Here is a 21345-nt window from a genome sequence, read left to right on the forward strand (position 1 = left end):
AATACAACAAATAAAGGAACCAAAAATACGCTTCAGATACCTTATTAACCTTGAGTGGTGCTCAGAAACCAAGATGGCATATAAAGAACTCAAAATTGGGGAAAACCCCTAAAGAGATTCTTATGATATCTATCATTGCACCAGTGTATGGTATAAAGGTACTGTAAACTCTTTGAAAATTATGTTCATAGCTGGTAATGTATCCAAAACTTGAATTGTCCAATATGGCTTTAAAGAGAGATAGCTAAACAGCTTAATAAGTAAACTTAGCTTGAATGTTCAACCCGCGATGGTACAGCTGGGTTCTGACGCGTTTCGCCCCTATGGCTTCATCAGAGAACCCGCCAAGCTAAAGATGAACACGACTTGAAACAGTCCTGAAAAAATGAAACAAAAGAACAAGATGCATGACTAAGTTAACTACTAAAAGGCAACTTGTAAAATTAGGTAAGTAACAAAGTCAACGACGCTACCGGTGGACTACCTGTGCTGAAACAATGGATTTTCAATTTCCTGTAACGTGAGCGCTCAGCTGAGCTCTCGATTTTTATGCAGGGAGAAATGTCAATCACCATTTAGTGGAGGAACGCCCACCACTCTACTTCCTTGTTAAGGCCAGAAGGAGCCACTGTCTGCCAGTGAAAAATGAAGCTCTGTTCTTGCTTCCAAAGCCAAGCCTGTACATTGCCCCCTCTATTACTGTGTGCCACCTTCAAAACAACGAATTTTAAGTCCTGTAATTGATGAAAAGAAGATTGCCAATGCTGAACCAACGGGGCATTAATGTCTCCTCTTCTGATTTTACTGAGGTGTTCAATAATGCGGGTCTTGATGCATCTGGTGGTGTGTCCCACGTATAACATGTTGCATGGACAAAAAATCAAATATACAACACCCTGAGTGTTGCAATCTGTACGTTGCTGTAAAATATGTTGCTTCCTTAGCCGGGGATGTTGAATGCTGGTGGTTTCAAAAACATGCGCACACACCGTGCACTGTCCACATTTGAAATGACCCGTAAGAGGTGCCTCAATGTTGTCTGATTTACTGGAAAAGTAAGAGGTAGATATATGATCCCTCAGATTTCTGCCTCTGGAATATGCAAATAGAGGAGGCTGTTCAAGGCATGTATGTGTCTGCAAAATGTGCCAATGGGTACTGATGATTTTTTTAATATTAAATGCTTGATAAGAGTAAGGCAATGTACATACCATTCGGGATTCAGAGTGGTCAGGAGACTGATTTAACAGGTAAGAGCGATGAGCATATAAAGCCCGTTTGTAGGCTTTTCTGATGGTACCATGGGGATACCCTCGATCTTTGAACCGCTGCCACATGTAGTACAAAACACATTACAATTAGATGAATTCACCACTAAGATGGATAATTTCAAGAAAGAAATGGAGGTCTTCAGAGCAGATATTAAAAAAACTAAAATAGGTAAATTCAGACGGGACGAGGGTGATTACATCCGGGGATATGTTTATCCCTGGATGGATCGCAATAAACGTTCCCGACAGTTAAAAAAACCTACGTACACACATACATCGAGTGGGTCAGGAGGGGATGATTCTAGCACTGATTCTAGCACTTCTACAACATCAGGTTCGATACAAACCCGTTCTGCTTCTGTAAATTTTCAAGGGACGGCCTCCCACAAACAAGGAGGCCCCCGGACTGCCAAGGGGAGACGTCCACCGAAGCCCTGACAGTGATTAACAATAACGTATTTAACCTATCCAGTAGGGGGCTATCCACCATGGAATTGACTGTTTTATCCAAGGGGCTGTCTTTCGTCCCTTTCACGAATTACAACCCCTTGGACACTAGGATAAGTCTGTATAAACTCATTAGGAAATGCAATTTAAAATTATTCTTTCAAGACAAACCCAGTGACCCAGAGCTTACTGGCCTACATAGGCCGTCAACCTGGAATCCTCCAGGGAATTTGGATCCGCATTTAACGGTGTTTTACAATCTGGTTGAAAAGGACATTGTCACCTTAGAGGCACAGCAGTCTTACATCAGACGGAATATGTCCCTTGAGATGACCCGGGCGTTACGAAGCATGGCTCAAGACCCTGACATTGTCATACGGTCAGCTGACAAGGGTGGTGGCATAGTTGTTTTAGACACTTCTTCTTACATAATGGAAGCTCGCAGACAATTGAGTGATCCTCATTACTACCAGCCCTTGCCAGGGGACCCTACAGTGGACATTGCAGATTTTATTCAGCATGTCCTCGTTCAGGCCTTGGAAAAAGGTATCATTACTGAGAAGGAGTACCGCTATCTTCATCAAAATTTCCCGGTCATCCCTGTGATATACTTCGTCCCAAAAATACACAAACATGCCACCAATCCTCCTGGGCGTCCCATAGTTTCGGGCATCGGCTCCATTTTGGAGCCTCTGTCCACCTTTGTGGACCAATATCTTAAACCTTTAGTTACCACCGCGAAGTCATACGTTAAGGACACTACTAGTATGCTTGCATGGCTCCAGGAGGCTCAATCTATACCTCAAGGAGCCTTATTGGTTACTTTAGACATTCAAGCCCTATACACTAATATTCCCCAATCCAGCGCGATTGAGACTGTGAGGAAATACCTTGAATCTTTACAGTTGTCTGCAGCTAGAACAGACTTTTTAGTCACCCTAGCCAGTATAGCTTTGCAGCATAACTACTTCATGTTTGATTCTGAATTTTTTTTGCAAATAAAAGGAACAGCAATGGGGGCAACCATGGCCCCTTCTGTAGCATGTCTTTACGTCACTGACTTCGAGGAAACACATGTTTATTCTTCTACATATGTTTCTGACATTTACACATGGAAGCGTTACATCGATGATGTATTTTTGATATGGACCAATACACTTGAAGCCTTTTATCAGTTCCTTCAGTGGCTTAATACACGCAATCCACACTTACAATTCACTTCTTGTACTTCTTACACCCAGATTGCTTTTTTAGATATCACTATCACTCTTAATCAAGGGATTTTTCACACTTCCATACACCGCAAGAACACAGATAGGAACGCTTTGTTACACTATGACAGTTATCATCCACGTCACTTGAGAGATAATTTACCAGTGGGTCAGTTTTTGAGACTCAGGCGGTTGTGCAGTACCACGGAAGAATACAAACATCGTTCAGAAGACATGTGGCAGCGGTTCAAAGATCGAGGGTATCCCCATGGTACCATCAGAAAAGCCTACAAACGGGCTTTATATGCTCATCGCTCTTACCTGTTAAATCAGTCTCCTGACCACTCTGAATCCCGAATGGTATGTACATTGCCTTACTCTTATCAAGCATTTAATATTAAAAAAATCATCAGTACCCATTGGCACATTTTGCAGACACATACATGCCTTGAACAGCCTCCTCTATTTGCATATTCCAGAGGCAGAAATCTGAGGGATCATATATCTACCTCTTACTTTTCCAGTAAATCAGACAACATTGAGGCACCTCTTACGGGTCATTTCAAATGTGGACAGTGCACGGTGTGTGCGCATGTTTTTGAAACCACCAGCATTCAACATCCCCGGCTAAGGAAGCAACATATTTTACAGCAACGTACAGATTGCAACACTCAGGGTGTTGTATATTTGATTTTTTGTCCATGCAACATGTTATACGTGGGACACACCACCAGATGCATCAAGACCCGCATTATTGAACACCTCAGTAAAATCAGAAGAGGAGACATTAATGCCCCGTTGGTTCAGCATTGGCAATCTTCTTTTCATCAATTACAGGACTTAAAATTCGTTGTTTTGAAGGTGGCACACAGTAATAGAGGGGGCAATGTACAGGCTTGGCTTTGGAAGCAAGAACAGAGCTTCATTTTTCACTGGCAGACAGTGGCTCCTTCTGGCCTTAACAAGGAAGTAGAGTGGTGGGCGTTCCTCCACTAAATGGTGATTGACATTTCTCCCTGCATAAAAATCGAGAGCTCAGCTGAGCGCTCACGTTACAGGAAATTGAAAATCCATTGTTTCAGCACAGGTAGTCCACCGGTAGCGTCGTTGACTTTGTTACTTACCTAATTTTACAAGTTGCCTTTTAGTAGTTAACTTAGTCATGCATCTTGTTCTTTTGTTTCATTTTTTCAGGACTGTTTCAAGTCGTGTTCATCTTTAGCTTGGCGGGTTCTCTGATGAAGCCATAGGGGCGAAACGCGTCAGAACCCAGCTGTACCATCGCGGGTTGAACATTCAAGCTAAGTTTACTTATTAAGCTGTTTAGCTATCTCTCTTTAAAGCCATATTGGACAATTCAAGTTTTGGATACATTACCAGCTATGAACATAATTTTCAAAGAGTTTACAGTACCTTTATACCATACACTGGTGCAATGATAGATATCATAAGAATCTCTTTAGGGGTTTTCCCCAATTTTGAGTTCTTTATATGCCATCTTGGTTTCTGAGCACCACTCAAGGTCAATAAGGTATCTGAAGCGTATTTTTGGTTCCTTTATTTGTTGTATTACAAGAGTCATAAATGAACATGTTAAAATAAACATCTTAAAACATGAATCTAATGAATCATAAAAGTACATACAAGGAAATCTTTTCCTCACGACTTTCTTCCTTGGCTTATTGACCAATTAATTACCTACCTTATATGTTCTAGGGCTGTAACAAATCATATAAAAGCTAGAGCAAATGGATTTTAGACTTTTAGGGCCTCTTTTACAAAGCTGTTTAGCACAGGACACTGCGATAACAGTCCCGAAGGTTAAAAAAAACTAATGACCAATGTTGTTTTTTAATGGAATTTAAAACCCAGAATTTTTTATTTATGAAAGTTGTTATTTTTTTTTAATACAGTACTAATTTGTACAGAAAAATCATAATGTTCATAGAAAAACATAAGGAAAACATTCAGAATAATATTTATATGTATGTCGCTATCCTAGTCCACAAGAAGGAGGATCCATTCAAAGAGGAGACTAATAAAGAAAGGAAAAACCTAAAATAATCAAAAGAAAGTAAGGGTCAGAATGCAAAGCTATAAAAATACCTTATACCTTCTATAACAATTTAGCTCATATGCCCTATCCATAAGTTGCTAATACAGAAATTTACTTAGCTGCCAGAAAGGAGATTAAATGAGAAGCATTCTAAAAATATATATTTAATAGGCCTGTAACAAATTATACATTTGCTGGGGAATTTCAAGAATAAACTGTTCTAAGTTGAAGAACACCAGAGGGGAGCAATAGAAATTGCTTCCACTTCTTTTGTGTCTTGCAACAATTATCAAGAAATATCATCAATTTAAATCCCAAAAAAGGTTTTTCCCTTATTCTTGAAATATTGTTTCAGCCTCTAGTCCAGGGGTGTCAAAATCCCTCCTCAAGGGCCGTAATCCAGTCGGGTTTTCAGGATTTCCCTAATGAATATGCGTGAGATCTATTGGCATGCACTGCTTTCATTGTATGCTAATAGATCTCGTGCATATTCATTGGGGAAATCCTGAAAACCCGACTGGATTGTGGCCCTCGAGGAGGGACCTTGATACCACTGCTCTAGTCCCTCTCATAAGCATTTGCAAATGATAACCAGTATTGCATGACATAATTTAAAATCAGATCTAAATTCTAAATTTCATTCCAGAGTCAAGTTATATCTTCTTTGATTCTACGAGTCCCACAATGCTTAGATGGCTTGCAGTTACTATATGTGATGTCATTTCAGGCTGTTGTGACAGGGAAGCTCCTGTCCCAGCTAAAAGAACTACTAAATCCAGCAAGCACACAGCCCTGGTCCCTGGAAAACTTGGCATGGAGCCCAGACAGCCGGCACAGCTAGGAGGGGAAGAAAAAAAGGCAGGTCATAGTACAGCCCAAGAGCCAGAGGGGGAGGGCACTGGAAAGCAATTATTCCCCCTATTACTCCTTTCCTCAAGCCCTGAAACATAAAACCAACCCAGGAGGGGGTGGGGTTAGCACTTGTGGTGTGCAGGTCAAACAGCCTCAAATAGGAAACAGGCAGAGTCAGCAGGGGAGCTCAGCTGGCTCTAATCAGGAGAACCCAGCCACACCCCGAGACTCCAGCTTCTCCAGAGTACCTGTTCCCCAACCTCGGATGTTTGCAGGACGCCAGCTCCACAGCAGGGAAAGTCTAATCCCAGGAAGGTATAGTACCTGGCCCAGTCAGTCTTGGGGGGAAAACCCGGGAGTTGGTCCTCAGGGAAAGAATGTTATGAGAGAGCTGGCAGGTAGGCAAGGAGGGGGCTGGGAGGAACAGCCTGATGTTAATGGGTGGAGAAACAGCCTTGAATACCTGAACAATGAGTGGGAGATGAGCAGTCTTCCGACGAGAATGAATTTGAAGAGGGCATGGATATAGGAGGGAGTGAAACCTGAAAGGTCGTTTCCTATCCTAGGAGAAATCCAGTCCTGGTTAATTAAAACCCTGAGTTAAAGCAGGGCTTGGAACAAGGCAGAAGCAGCTCTGCCCAATTAAGGGAAGATATTCTGGGAAGTTTGTTTTGCCCTACTTCTGTGGAACTTATAAAAGAAAAGTTGATAGTTTTGCTTTCCTCTTGAACTGAAGCAACATATGAGGAACCTGAGAGCTGGCACAGGTTGTGCTCAGCTGTATAAAGGAACTCAGGACACACTGGAATTATTGTTTTGGAGCGGGGCTTTTTTCTGTTAACCAGCACTGTTTGTTTCCTAACCCTAAAGTCCAGTGCAAAGTAGTTTTGGACTGAGATACTGGTAATTGTACCAGAGGACATTGATGAAAATCCCTACCCAGTTTAATGTTTTTTCTCCTTATTCTAAGAGCAGTAATAAACTTGGTGGATTTTACTCAAGATCCAGCATCCGGGTTTTTCTTTCAACCAGCCACATGAAAGGTGCTACAATAAATCTACCTTTGGTCTGAACCAGGCTTCCCACCTACTTAGGAACTGGCCCGGCCACACTGTGAAATATTACAGATTTCAGAAAAGCACACAGAAGCCATCTCCATGGGTGATATGTTAGAGACTCAAAGAAAATATACAAGCCTTAAAATGACTCTTTCAATAACTTTCCATTTTTACTCTTACAGCAATATCCCCTGTTTTGTCTGCAAAGTATTAATCTTTGAAATCTTTTTCTCCTGATGGGAAATATTTCCCCATAGATCTTTAACTTGTGCTGCCAATTATCTGTAGGTAATATGTTAGTTAGTATGTTAGTTAGACTTGTGTTCGAGTTCCAGTGACTTGATGAATTACAGATCTAAAAAAAAATTGGTTTTCTGCTAGTCCGGTAAGGTCCTCCAGTGTCATCCCCATGGTTGTTTTCAACATGTCCAGCCATTTGATTGCAAGCCACCCTCTTCACTTGATTCCTTTAATGTTCCCAAACATGATGTCCTTCTCCAATGATTTTTCTCTTCTTACAGTTTGACCAAAATAAGACAGTCCTAACTTCATCATTTGGGCTTCAAGTGACATAGCTGGTTTGATTTCTTCCAGAATCGATTTATTAGTTCTTCTGGTGGTCCTTGGCATGCATAAAGTCCAAAGCTCAAATGAATCAATCTTCTTTCTATCTTGTTTCTGTAGTGTCCAGCTTCCACATCCAAAATTGACCACTGAGAAAATGAGTGCGTGGACAAGTCTGATTTTTGTTTGGAGTGTTATTTCCTTGCCTTTGAATACTTTGTAGGTAGTATAGCTTTGGCTAAATCTGAAATAACCAGCCAGATTGATTCACAAGTCATTACAGATGGTATACTCACAAGTATAAAACAAAAAGATGAGATTACATTAGTGCTATTGCCCCTCACTGCTTCTCCAGTGGTGCAAAGGGTTAACTGAACTGATTGTTCCAGTACGGACATTGTTGAACACTCCAGATCTCACAGAAGGTCCTCAGCGGTTCCAGCCAGTTGAGAAGCAGACTCTCTCGATCCCATTGGGCACTTCTGGTGCTTGTCTGCTGATAGACCATGTCCTGCAGTTCAAGGAAAACCCGCTGCACTTATTTGTAGAGGCAAAGGGCTAGATTCACTAAGCAAACTAATCGTGTACCGTTCAGTTTGCGCTCACTTTCTGACTCTGGCTCGATTCACTAACCTTCCTCCAGACCCCATCCGCACCGATCTGATCTGCGCATGCAAATGAGTAAAAAGGCATGTAAATTTCTTAACACGTCGATTCATGAAACCATTTCGTCCAAACCGACTGGCCTTTCCTGTCCAAAAAGTTACGACTGCTGAGGACCAGTCGTTTACATCCTCACCAACTATTTCTGCTTAGCAGCTGACGCGTGCATGTTAAGAACCCCATTAAAAATATATACAGTATCTACCCCTCCAAAAATCTAAAATATTTTAAATATATGTAAACTTTCATATACATAAGCGTTAGAAATATTTTTTTTATTTTTTGGGAATGTGCATAGCGAGCGCGGGAGTGAATCTCGTATTTGTAATGCGCATGGTGAGAAAATCACTGATTAACCCCGTGCTCTCCTTGCGCATTCTACATTTCAAATATCAATGCCAAATAACAAAAAAATCCAAAATCAAATAAAACTTTTATGGGCCAGCTATCCCCCCTTCCTTCCAGCTGGATTGTCTCGTGCATGTGACGTCAAGGTGTCGCTAGTGGTTGCTAAAACCAACAAAGATACAGTGCGCACGCGTGTCGATCGATGTTTCAGCGCTAATAGCAGCGTGTTTACGATTGGATCATTTGCATGGACAAGCTTTACTGAATCGATCGGCTACAATAACTCGGAAACGGATAGGATACGAATTGGATAGATTTCGAGACTTTAGTGAATCCTGCCCTAAGTTCTTCTGTCAGGGCTGAGTGTTACCTCAAACTCAAGGAGCCGCTACTCCACTCAATACAGGGGATTCAGCTCCTGTAAGTCCACTTCCAATGCTCCTCTGATCTCTCCAACTTGGGTTACATAAGAATCAATAGGGCCTGCAACAAGGACTATAGGCAGCCAAACTAACCATTGCACCCGGGAACCCTTGTGCTTCCTCATATGCTCAGTGCCAAAAATACTTAGTAAGAAGAGAAAAACCGCCACTCAGCATTTGCAGCTGGTCGCCATCTTGGAACCAGAATTTATTAATAAACCCCAAATCCCTCTTCTGTCCCAAGCTTTAATACCAATTTCCCCACCAAAGTAACCTGCACTAAAGGAGTGGGCCTACAAAGGCTTCTGAAGTTCTGATCTCAGTATTCCCCTCAGAAAAGACAGTACAGTACTTGGGATCTTCCCTTACCATATATCTGTTTCAAGAGGAAATGCTTCCAACAATGTTCCTTGGATTCGTTTTCTAATTAGTCTGCTAGAGTGACCTTTTCAGCCATTCTGCTTTCCTAACAATACCTTAATTAGCACCTATTCAGCCCGGTATCAGTTTTCTCACCATTAGACAAAGGAACACAAATAAAAGAGCCCTATTTTAGGCAGTTAAACACTAAAGAAATGCTTGAACAAATGAATTTTATACTCTTTTACCAATTTAATTTATTCTAGAGCAGTAATAAGGAACTTATACAGAATACTTATACAAATGTTTGCATGAGATGAAATTTACTTCTGCATGGAAAAGATGTTTTCCTACATAAGATCCATGCATAAGAAACTGGCACACACAGAGCAATGTGGACGACTAAGGCCCCCCCCCCCCTGCTGCACAAAAGGTTTCTTTGCAAGCTGGTCTTAACCAGTCTTACTTGCAAGGAAACTCTCCTGCAGAGTTCTCTGTGGGCCGTTTGCTCTAAAATCACAGTTAAAATCCTGTGGGTCGCTGTGGTACCGGTAAATTATCCAATTTGAAAACAGTGATCGATGCTGAAATAATTTTGTATCAAATGATTTTGACGGAGGTCTGTCATAATCCCATTCAATCAGTCATTGGAGAAAGCAACTGACACATACACAGAGCCGGTAGAGGAAGCCCTGAAGAAGCCTCCTGCCACTCAGCTGTTCGGGGCATGAAGAGTAGTTTTCTGGGTTTTTTTTTCTTTTTTCATTTTAATGGGCACAGATGTGCGTGTGTAACACATGCACAATGTGCCCATTAAAAACAAACAAACAACAAATCATGCTGGGACCCCCCCAAACTTAAAAAACCACTCCCTCTTGCCATCAGCCTCCCCCACAAGCCCCCCAAGTTTAAATTAAAGATCGGCAGGAGGGATGCCCACTCCCTCTTGCTGGCAGGCCTATCTGTTCAAAATGGTGGCCCCCTTTCCGGTGCATCCTGGAATGCACTGGGAGGGGCCTAAGACTCCGATTGGTTCAGGCACTTAAGGCCTGGGCCAATCAGAGTCTTAGGCTCTTTTCAGGTGCATCCTGGAACATACTGAGAAGGGCCTAAGGCTCTGATTGGTTCAGATACCTAAGGTACCTCCGTAATTTACCGTTTGTGCTGATGCTAAACCGGTTAAATGCACGGTGAGTTTTGTGCTTCTGGCACTGTGGTTGCTACTGACCTCTGGTAGCAGCCACTGAGAATCCTACGTTAATGCAAGGAGCTCATTAGTATTCTAATGAGCACGCCATGTAATGCACAGCAGGGAAATGCATTGTTTTACTGACAGGGTCTAAGCTGTCGTAGTCTTACTTTCCTGTCAGTGCCTACACATTGAGGGGCAGATTCTCAAAAATAAACCTGCCTTTAACGTGTTCACTAAACCGGTTCCAGCTGGTTTAGCGTGCATGTGTTTTAGCAGCGGATTATCAAAACGGCTTACTAAGGTCTTTTACGAGTTTTCTAGTGGTCTCCGATACTGCCATGCAAATGTAGTACAATGAGGCCATTAGTATTAAAATGAGCACTCTGAGCGATTCTCTATAATCGCCAAGTGATTCTCTAACCTCGTTGTGCCACATTTGCGGCCAAAATTTACCAAAAGGTCTAAGCTGTCATTGCCTTACTTTCTGATCAGTGCCTGAGCGCTGATTGCCTCAGGCACTGACAGGAAAGTAAGGTTTGACAGCTAAGACCCCCCCCCCCAAGCAAATTAAAATTAAAAAACAACCAACCCCAAATTGAAGATTGGCAGGAGGAAACAGACTTCTTCTGATTATGATGGGAGTGGCCATGCAAATGATAAGAAATTGGAAGAACTAGGACAGATTAAATTTTTCCTTTTGGTGGGAAACGCTCTGTTTGTATTACAGATATGAAAGAATGAATGCAGAACAATCGGGTAATAGTAAAAAGTTTAAAGAAATATGGGGTCCATTAGAGGCATTTGTTATATAAAAGACTGATTACCTGATTAATCTTTAATTTCCAGATGATTTCTACACACATCCAGAGAGGGTGGGAGGGAGGGGTAAAGTACTTTGTTTAGTATTTGTTTGAAGATAAGTGCTGTTATATGTTTTCTCTGACTGTATATTTGTTTGCACTTTGTATAAGTTCTGAAAATGAATAAAGATTAAAAAAAAAAAAAATCGGCAGGAGGTTGCCATCTCAGAAGAAAAAAATCTGCCACATGTACACTTCATATGTTCTATTATTGTTACAACCTTTACATAATATAGCTATAGTAAACAAACCTTGCAAAAAAAAACAAAACAACCAAACCATATTCCAGACTATATAGAAAATCTGTCATAATTAAGCAACACTAATGTCCAATAGCAACAACCCTACATATAAAAAGGCAGCGCACTAGAATTCCAATATGTTTTGGGCTGAAAATACAAAAAATGACTACTGTAGATACAGGAGCCAGCTCTGTGGGTGCTGTGGGTGTTTGACCATCCCCAATATTGAATAAATTCCTTGGCTGTGTCCAGGGAAAAGTAATTTCCATTGAGTTTAGCACCCCCAATAATTCTTAAAAGTTGTCTCCTATGGCTGCAGATTTCTGAACAGAAACTAAACACTAGCAGAATCCTGCACCCTGCTTGCTCACACATGCAAAAGCACAGATAAGGCTCCGTTTACTAAGCTGTGATAGCGTTTTTAGCGCGCGCAGAATTTTAGCATGCGCTAAACCCGTGCTACGCGGCTAGAACTAACGCCAGTTCAATGCTGGCATTAGTGTCTAGCGTGTGTGGCAATTCTGCGCCTCAATGGCTGTGAAAAAAGGGACCACCCATCTAAATAGAGATATGAAGGCAAAAAACTAAGCTGGAAAATTCAAGAAGTCAGACTCTACATGTACAGCAATAACTAGAGAAATAAAAGCGTAAATGCAAGATATCAGAGATGCACATTTGCCAAAGCTGACATATTCCACTTAAACTCAGAATAAAATATTTTTCTACTTTTGTTGTCTGAGCATTGCATTTTTCATTTGCTTTGGTTCCAGTGTCTCATTTCTGCATTTCTCTGCTTCTTCCTAATTATCTTGCAAGGGTCTCCTTTCCATTTGACATCTTCTCTCTCCATGTCCATCATCCATTTTTTCCTGTGTCCCATTCGGCATTTCCCCTCTGTCCCTGTCTCTATCCTCCCTTCTTGTTCAGCATGGGGGAAATTCTATAAGAGGCACCTAACTTACCCCCCCTTTTATGAAGCCACATTAGGCTTTTTTATCGTTGGCCGCAGCGGTAAAAACTCAGACGTTCATAGGAACTCTGTGAGCATTGGAGTTTTACCACCACGAGCGGCAATAAAAAAAGCCTAATGTGACTTTATAAAAGGGAGGGCTAATTAGTAAATTGGCTTTAATTATGAGCTTTAACAAACTCTTAATTGAAAAAAAAATTAATTGGCTGATAGGCGCCTATCTTTATAGGCAAGATTCTACAAAAGATAGGCACCTAACTCCAAACTAGGCATGCTTAGGGGCGGAGAAGGACTTAGGCGCTGCTAGGCAGGATTCTCTAAAGGACTAGGCACCTATAATGTAGGCCTTTAAAACCCTGGCCTACATTATAGGCACCTAAGTTTTAAGTTAGGTGTGATTCTGTAATAGGCACCTAAGTGTGGTTGACAAGAGATAGGTGCCTATATTATAGGTGCCTCTTTTAGATGCCATTTACAGAATTTTCCCCTTAGTGTTCTTATCTCTTTTCCTGTGTCCAGCGTCACCCCTTTGTGTCCCTCTCTTCTCTCCACTTCCCCCAGGGTCTAACATCTCTTTCCCTTTCTTCCTCTCCCTTCTAGAACCAGTATCTCTCCCCCTTTTTCCCTCATGGCTCTGACTTCTTTCCTTCTCCTCCCTGCTGCCCTGCAGGTCTGATATCTTGTCCTCTCCCCCTATTCCCCTCACCCCTGCTATCCTCTAAAAAGCAGTAAATTGCTAAGAGCAATGAAGACACAATGCCACCAGCAGCTATGGGGCCTTCTTGCAATTGCCTCAAAGGAGGATGGACATAGCAGAAGGAAGGCCCTATGGCCTCTAGAAGTAGTATGTCTTTATTGCTGCCTGCAACTCATAGCTTTTAAAGGACTGCTGGGGCTAACCCTGCTGGGGTTGCCAGACGTCCAGGAAAACCCGAACATGTCCTCTTTTTAGAGGACTGTCTGGGTGCCCGGACGGACTTTCCAAAATCTGGTAGTTTGTCTGGCTTTAGGAAAACCCTGGCCTCTGGCCATGTCTGGAGGGCTTCTGAGCATGTGCAGATGACATCACATGCATCTGTGCATGCTTGGAGACCCTCCAAATGCAGCCCAGAGGTCAGAGAAGAAAGCCGAGGCTTTGTGGGGGGTGAAATGGGGCGGGGCTAGGGTGGAACTGGGCGGGGCCATGTGTTCGGGTTTCTATGTTGGAAAATCTGGTAACCCCAGCTGGGGTGGGAACACACAACAGCCTGGGGGGGGGGGGGGATAGAGGCAGAGGGAGAGATGCCAGATCCATGAGAGGGAAGGAAAGAGAAAGGAGAGTAAACTGCTTGATTGTGAGGGCAGGAGCAGGGAGCCTTAGGCTGCAAAACCTCTTCTTCTCTGTTGCTATTTTAAGGGTCTGCTGGTAGACAGCCTGGCTATTGAAAAAATAGACAGGCCAGCTAAATTCCAACCAGTTAGCAACCATATGAGACACTGCGTCCTTCTTAGCTCCTGGCCTATGCCGTTCTGAACGTGAATTCGCAGGCCTTCAGCATGCGCAGATGCTCAAGGCCCAGGAAGAGGAGGCCGATCTTCGGACACTGGCACCAAGCACAGGACATGCTGGTGCCCAGATGACGGTAAGAAGCGGCGGGGGGGTGCCCAATTGCGTCAGGGGGTGCAGGATAGCGTCAGGGGGGTACCCAATCGCGTCGGGGGGGGGGGGGTGCCGGATCGCATCGGGGGGAGGGTGCCAGATTGCGGGGGAAGGAGGCCGGATCGCGGGAGGCGAGGGTGCCGGATCACGGGGGGGGCGCTCGTAAATCGAGCCAAGCTCGGTTTCCGAGGTGCCGATTTTGCAAATGAAACCGGTGCACTCGTAAACCGAGGTACCACTGTATTACATTTCCACTGTCTGTGTCCCGCAAATGACAAGATGGTTCAGATAGGCTGGAATGAGTTTTAACATCTCTAGTAGCTGGATCCTAAGGATAGTGCTGGGCAGATTTTACAGTCTATGTCCCAGAAATGACAAAGAAAGACAATTTAATAATGAATTAATAATAAATGTGACTGTTAGGCAGACTGAATGGATTGTTCCGGTCTTTATCTGCCATCATTTACTACGGTACTATATGAGTGAGACACTGGTCCCAGGTAAAGGTCTAGAAGTGTACTATCTTGAAGAAACTCATAATGTAAATTAACTTATTTTAATTTAAATGTTTGCATGTAGTTTAATCTTATTGAATATATCAGAAAACTTCAGATACGATAGGAAACTGTAGTTTGGATATTTTCTGGACTGAGACTTGGGCTTATTGATTCAGGTCCTCTTTATCTCTGTCACATTATATAATGTATATCTGACTCCCCAACATCTCCATCGTTGGAATTCTGGTATTTCACCCTATTGTTGGAGATGTTGTAATCTACCTGGAGAAATGATTCATATGTGATGGACTTGTCCATGAATTCAAATTTTTTGGAAAGCTATAGTGAGATATATTCCAATTCTAGTTCAAACAGAACTTCTGCTAGACCCTGTTCTTATTTTATTGGGTAAATCACCAGATCAGTTGAGCTCTTTTGAACATTTGGATTTTATACGACAACTTTTTGTGGGCTGCAAAGCTCTGCATTGCACAAACATGGAAAAGATCCTATATTACCTTCACAGCATTTCTGGCTGGATAAAGTCTGGCATATCGCTGGAATGGAAAAATTAGTATGGCTTCAAAAACACAAATTATGGAAATATGAATTGTTTGGGGCTCCTCTTTTTCAAACTACTGTAATATCTCTAAATTCTTCTTAATTTTCACGCATTATCTATTCTACACTGTCCTTCAACCCACCATAAAAATATATAATTTTTTTTCTCTTTCTGTTTTCTTTCCTATGGTCTCTGGAGTACTGTTGCTGTACTTGTTCTAACATTTACATGTGACCTTTTTATGGTCTATCTCTTGGTTTCTGAGCTTGTTGCTCAATTACGGTTATTGACTTGATACTCTTATACTTACAATTTTGCCCATTTGATATGGTCTGTATATTTCTTGTAGTCTCGAGACTACAACAGGAACTCACGGCAGCCATTTTGATGACGGCTCTGCATGGGGCAGGAGCATAAGACGATCAATCCTGCCCCGCATCACCACTAGACAAGTTCAAGTTCAAGTTTATTATTTGATAAATCGCCTATATAAAACATTCTAAGCGATGAACAATTTAAAAACCAAGTAAGGTCTGGGGAAGGTCCGGGATGCAGAGTTTCTGTTATTACAAACCACTGGGCAAAAATCGCAAATAACCAAATCCGTGGGTACTGAAACCGCGGATCCGGAGGGGGTACTGTACAAGATATAATATAGCTTTTGCACAAATATAAAGACTTAAAATTTTTAACACCTTCAGATGCAAGGCAAAGAGCTAGGGGTGGCCACATATCCTCAGATAGAGAAGGATAGGCTAAACTAGCCTGGTTTTATTCTCGCTGCATATATAGAAGCGTAGGTTCAGTTTCTTAAGAGCACCTCTTCTTTCTTTTTTTTTAAACTGGATCCTAAGGGCTTCTAGCTCAATCAGAAACAGGCACTTAAGAGTTTTATTTGAAATCACCTGGATAGGGTGATCTCGATTTCTAAACATCTCTACACTCCTATCTAGGGCAGTAATTTTAGGAAAGCCATAAGTTAAGCCCCTTATTTACTATCTAACTCCCATTACTCCATCTTATCTGTCTATAATATGCTGCACTTTTGCTTACACCCTATGTTTATTAAAAAGTTTTATTGTGTATTGTGCTGACATTGTAAGTAGCACACTATACCATAATCTGTAATGCATACTTTTTTTTTCCATTGATAGCATCTATTACCTATGTCTGCATTGATCATGTTGTACACTGCTGTGGATGCAATTTCTTCAAAAAGACAGTACAGTAAAACCTTGGTTTGTGAGCATAATTCGTTCCAGAAGCATGCTTGTAATCCAAAGCACTCGTATATCAAAGCGAATTTCCCCATAGGAAATAATGGAAACTCAGACAATTTGTTCCATAACCTAAAAACTTTAATATAAAATACGATACGTACTTGTGTTGCAAGACCTTGCTCATTTACAACAGTCACTACACTCCTGCAGCGTCAGAGAGAGAAGAACCATCGGCTCAGTTGTGATGATGTGACGTGAGTATACGGTATGTACTCGTATTGCAAGACTGCTCGTTTAGAACAGTCACTACACTCGCAGTGGCAGAGAGAGAAGAACCATTGGCTCAATTGTGATGTATGTATACTGTATGTACTCGAATTGCAAGACATTGTTTGTATACCAAGTTAAAATTTAATAAAATGTTTTGCTTGTCTTGCAAAACACTTGCAAACCAAGTTACTTGCAATCCAAGGTTTTACTGTATATAAATCCTAAGAAATAAAGTAAATTTTGGCTCCCTCCTGAAATGGTATGCATGTACGTTGGGCCTGGCCACTAAGAATCACCACTATACACTAGCCAGGACTTCCCTCCTCTTGATGGCTGTGAACACTGCATCTACAGCAGTCCCAGCTTGCTCCTAGATGAAAAGCCAGGTGTGGTTATCAAACATACAGCTTCTGCATGGTAACACACAATACTACCACTATGTCATAGCTCCAAATGCAGGAAATACTTGCTTAAAAGCATATGTACTATAAGTACAACCATTTGATGCCTGCTTTGTAACTGGAAATAACTGCTAAAAGACACAAAACTGGTATTCAGAGCCATTCTTTCTCAAGTGCTGATAGGATGAAGTGGCCAAATAGATTTGCCAAGGTTGCTATGGCAGCTGCACTGTATCTCCATAGTCTGCAACAGAGCTGATCAAGGGTTGCCATAGCAACCACAGCAAAGCTAGGGCACACTTCAGATTGTCGGCACTTCAGAGCGGTTGGCGCTGTCATTCGTTTTCAATGTGTGCAGCAAAACAAAATATATAATGAACCATAAGGTCATTATAGCAGTCCAGCCCACACTAGCAATAAAATTTTTATACTGGGCTTCCAACAAGTGGTGAAAAACATGCAAAGAATGGCTCATGGAATACTTTCCAACACACCTCTGCGTGTGTACTGTTGAGACAATTGCAGAGATAGATGTGGAGGGTGCTTTTTTGCAGCAGGGGCAAATTGTACGGTGGAGGGACAGCTTTTGGGAGTGTGGGATGGGACATTTTATAAGGGTAACAGCAGTTTGAAGGGAGGTGAGTCAGTAGTGAATTTGGGGGATGGGATGTTTGCAGGATGGTAGTGAAGTTGCACGGAGTAGTTTTTGGGGCAGAGGCAGTTTGTGGGTGGTGGGGCAGTTGTGAAGTAGTTTAAGGGGTAAGGGCATTTTGCAAGGTGGAAGGTCAGTTGCAGGGCAGACTGCAGAGCAATGATCAGTTGTGGGATATAGTTTTGGGGGTTTGGGAAGCTGGTGGAGTAGTAGAGCACATGTGGAGCATAGTTTTTATGAATGGGGCAATTGCAGGGCATAGTTTTTGTGGGTGGGGCAATTTGCAGGTGGTTAAAATTGGGATAGGAACAATAAGAGGGTTTATGGGGCAATTGCAGGGATAGATTTTGGGGATGGGGCAGTTTGCAGGGTGGCAGGGCAGTAGCAGGGGTATCATCTAGGGCGGGTCAGTTTATGATATGGTAGGGAAGTTGAAGGATAGTTTTGGGGGGAGGTATAGTTTGTCTTAGAACATAAGAATAGTCATACTGGGTCAAACCAATGATCCATCTAGCCCAGTATCCTGCTTCCAATCATGGTCAATCCAGGTAATGAGTTCAGAATCCCAGAGAGAAGCAAGATTCTATGCAACCAGTCCCAGAGAACTAGTGGCTTTCATCATGTCAAGAAAACATGGGATAGGCACGAGGGATCTCTTAAGAGAGAGAAAGAGATAATGGTTAATGCAGATGGGCAGACTGGATGGGCCATTTGGCCTTTATCTGCCATCATGTTTCTATGTCTGTCTTAATAACAGATTATAGACTTTTCTTCCAGAAAGTTGTCCAAACCTTTTTAAAATCCAGATACTCTTAACTGCTGTTAACACATTCTCTAGCAACAAGTTGTAAAGCTTAACCAATGCAGACAAGACAGCAGCATGGTTTTGAGCCATTAACCTCAGAGTTATAAGCCCAGCACATTCCATTGGGATAGTAGTCTGGTAGCTTGAGACCATTAGGTTGAAAGTGCCTATTAAGGTTCCCTGAGATGTAGATGGGCAAAAGGAGTTACATGTATTTAATGGGCCATGTGGCAAAGGACTTGCAGCATGTGATGTGCAATTATGCAGTGACGAGAGGAGACCTTCTGGCAATTCAAGGTAGGAAGGCACAAGTTTGAGTTGTGTCTAAGAGGGCTCCAGTGAACTCTAGAGTTTGAGTGGGTTCTAGTTAAGATTTCTCGTAGTTGATTGTGAATCCCAGGAAGGCCCGATGAGAAGAGGTCTCTAGTTCTGAAATCCTGCTTGATTGGAGTGTGCACTCAAATGTCAGAGTGCTTAGCAATTAAATGTTCTGCAGGACTGAAGAAATTATGCAATCCAGATCCACAAAGGTAAAACTGAAGGGACACGTCTTGTAGTTTTCCATAGAATGTGTTTTGGAGCTGTAAGAAAACCAGGCCCTGTTTGTTTTTCCTTCTCTGTAATAATGCAAGGACATCTATGTTTGAAAAGATGTGTGTTCTTATGCTATGTTTAATCCAGATATTGTTTGCCTTCTCTTGCCGAAATATTATAAGGCTATTCTATTATGAAGTTTTCCTTAAGTTGTGTTTGAAGTTGTAAATCCAGATTGTTTGCCTTCTCCTGCTGATATACTACAAGGCCATTGTATATTTGAGAGCTGTGTTTTCTTATTCTGTTGTAAAGTGAATCTAATTGTTTTCTTAGCTGTATTTGTAAGAAAATTTAGATAAGACTCTGCTGGCCAAAGTACCTCTAGACTTTGGTCTTAGATAAGTAAAGGATTTTGTTATTTCTTTTAAAGTTGCATGTGATCTGTTATGGTTTGCATTTATCATATGATATGGTTTGCATTTACGTCATATGCTGACGACCCTTACCCATGTAAAATGATATAAAATGAGATACAGAATATTCAATAAAGTGGACATGTTTGAGAGATAATAGGTGTCTGTTTTCTCTTAGATATTGTCCCCGGATGCATCTGCTTGTCAAATGACAGAGTGTGTACGGCCATAATCGGGCCTTATCAAAAACCATTTTCCCTGAATGTTCAGGACACTGAATCCAAGATAGAAGAGAGAGAACATGTTGCAAACAGGGGCATAGCAGAACTGAGCAGACGCAAGAGTGCCAGCTTTAGTAGCTGAGGCATACCACAGATTTCCATTCTGCTCAGGCAGCACAGGCTTGGGGCGAGAGGAGGCTTGGACCCTGGTTTAGTCATTCTGGGCTCAGTTCTTAGGTGTGGAGCACAGGGCTTTTTGAGCTCTCTACCTGTTTTAGGATGGAAGAAAGGCAGCAAAAAACAAATGAATCCTCCCCTTTTTCCTTTACTACAAAATTGAGTTGGTACATAAGGCACATGCCACAAGGCCAGAGACTTCAGACTACCAAGTTTGCAGCCTGCTTCTAGGTGCCAGAAAAGTGGCAAGAGACAATTTTCACTCCAAAACTAGAACATTTATATTTCACCTCCCATGGCCAGATCCCCATAGCGAAGTTATAACATTCCCTCATTATATATAATACTGTTACCTCAGCTACCAGCAACCCTATGGTGCAGGTATAAACATTACCTTCAGGTTTTGAGCTAATAAAGGAGGCCCATATTATCAAATCAGTAGGGTGTTGCAGTGACCTGTTCACACAGGGAAAAATCAACAACTTGCAATATAAAGTCTCAGAAATTCATAGTATAGTGCTAGCCTTAGCTAAAGATAATATAGTGTGCTACTCCACATGCCAAGATTTACAGAATGCAGCCAATACAGGCTTTTAAGACATTAGCTGTAACATCCATCAAGCAGCTCTTAGGGTGGTCAAGGGTATGGCAACTATGATTTAATGAAGAAAAATACAAGCTACTCCTTGGGTTTTGGCCAGGTACTAGTGACTTGGATTGGCTACCGTGAGAATGGGCTACTGGATCATTGGTCTTACCCAGTAAGGCTATTCTTATGTTCTTATGCATTTGGGGTGCAGAAGTTCATCGAAGGAATGCATGACAGGAGTGACTCCAACATGCATCAAACAGGAGAGAAATTCTAGGGTTACCACAGAGGATAATATCAGGATTACAGTGGGACAAGCACCAAAGAAATGTTCAAGCACATAAGGAGACAAAAAAAAGGGGTGATGAGAGACATCATCTGGAATACTGCAGTTAGTTCAGGAGACTCTTTCTAAAAAGATATTCACCTATTAAGATAGTGTGGCGCAGTGGTTAAAGCTACAGGCTCAGCACCCTGAGGTTGTGGGTTCAAACCCACACTGCTCTTTGTGACCCTGGGCAAGTCACTTAATCCCCCCATTGCCCCATTATATAGATTGTGAGCCCACTGGGACAGACAGGGAAAAATGCTTGAGTATCTGAATAAATGCATGTAAACCATTCTGAGCTTCCTTGGGAGAACGGTATAGAAAATTGAATAAATAAATAAATATACCTCATGAGGTGAGAAAAATATCTGTAGTATTATAGCAGTCCAGCCTTTGAATTGTTAGAATGGAGGGTCACCCCTGAGGTGGGTACAGGATAAATTTGCAGTGTCTGTGGCAAAAAATATTCTCCTTCCTTATCTTTTAAACCAGGGCACATGTACTGTAAAGAGTTCCCTGCT

The 21345-nt window shown here is 42.0% G+C and overlaps 1 protein-coding gene across 5 annotated transcripts in view; it reads right to left on the reverse strand.

Annotated features, from left to right (window-relative positions):
* FBXO41 (F-box protein 41) overlaps positions 1-21345 on the reverse strand; it is a 184279-nt gene that overhangs the window by 114059 nt on the left and 48875 nt on the right. The window lies entirely within an intron of this gene.

This window comes from Geotrypetes seraphini, chromosome 1, assembly GCF_902459505.1.
Source record: "Geotrypetes seraphini chromosome 1, aGeoSer1.1, whole genome shotgun sequence".
In the NCBI taxonomy this organism is placed as follows: domain Eukaryota; kingdom Metazoa; phylum Chordata; class Amphibia; order Gymnophiona; family Dermophiidae; genus Geotrypetes; species Geotrypetes seraphini.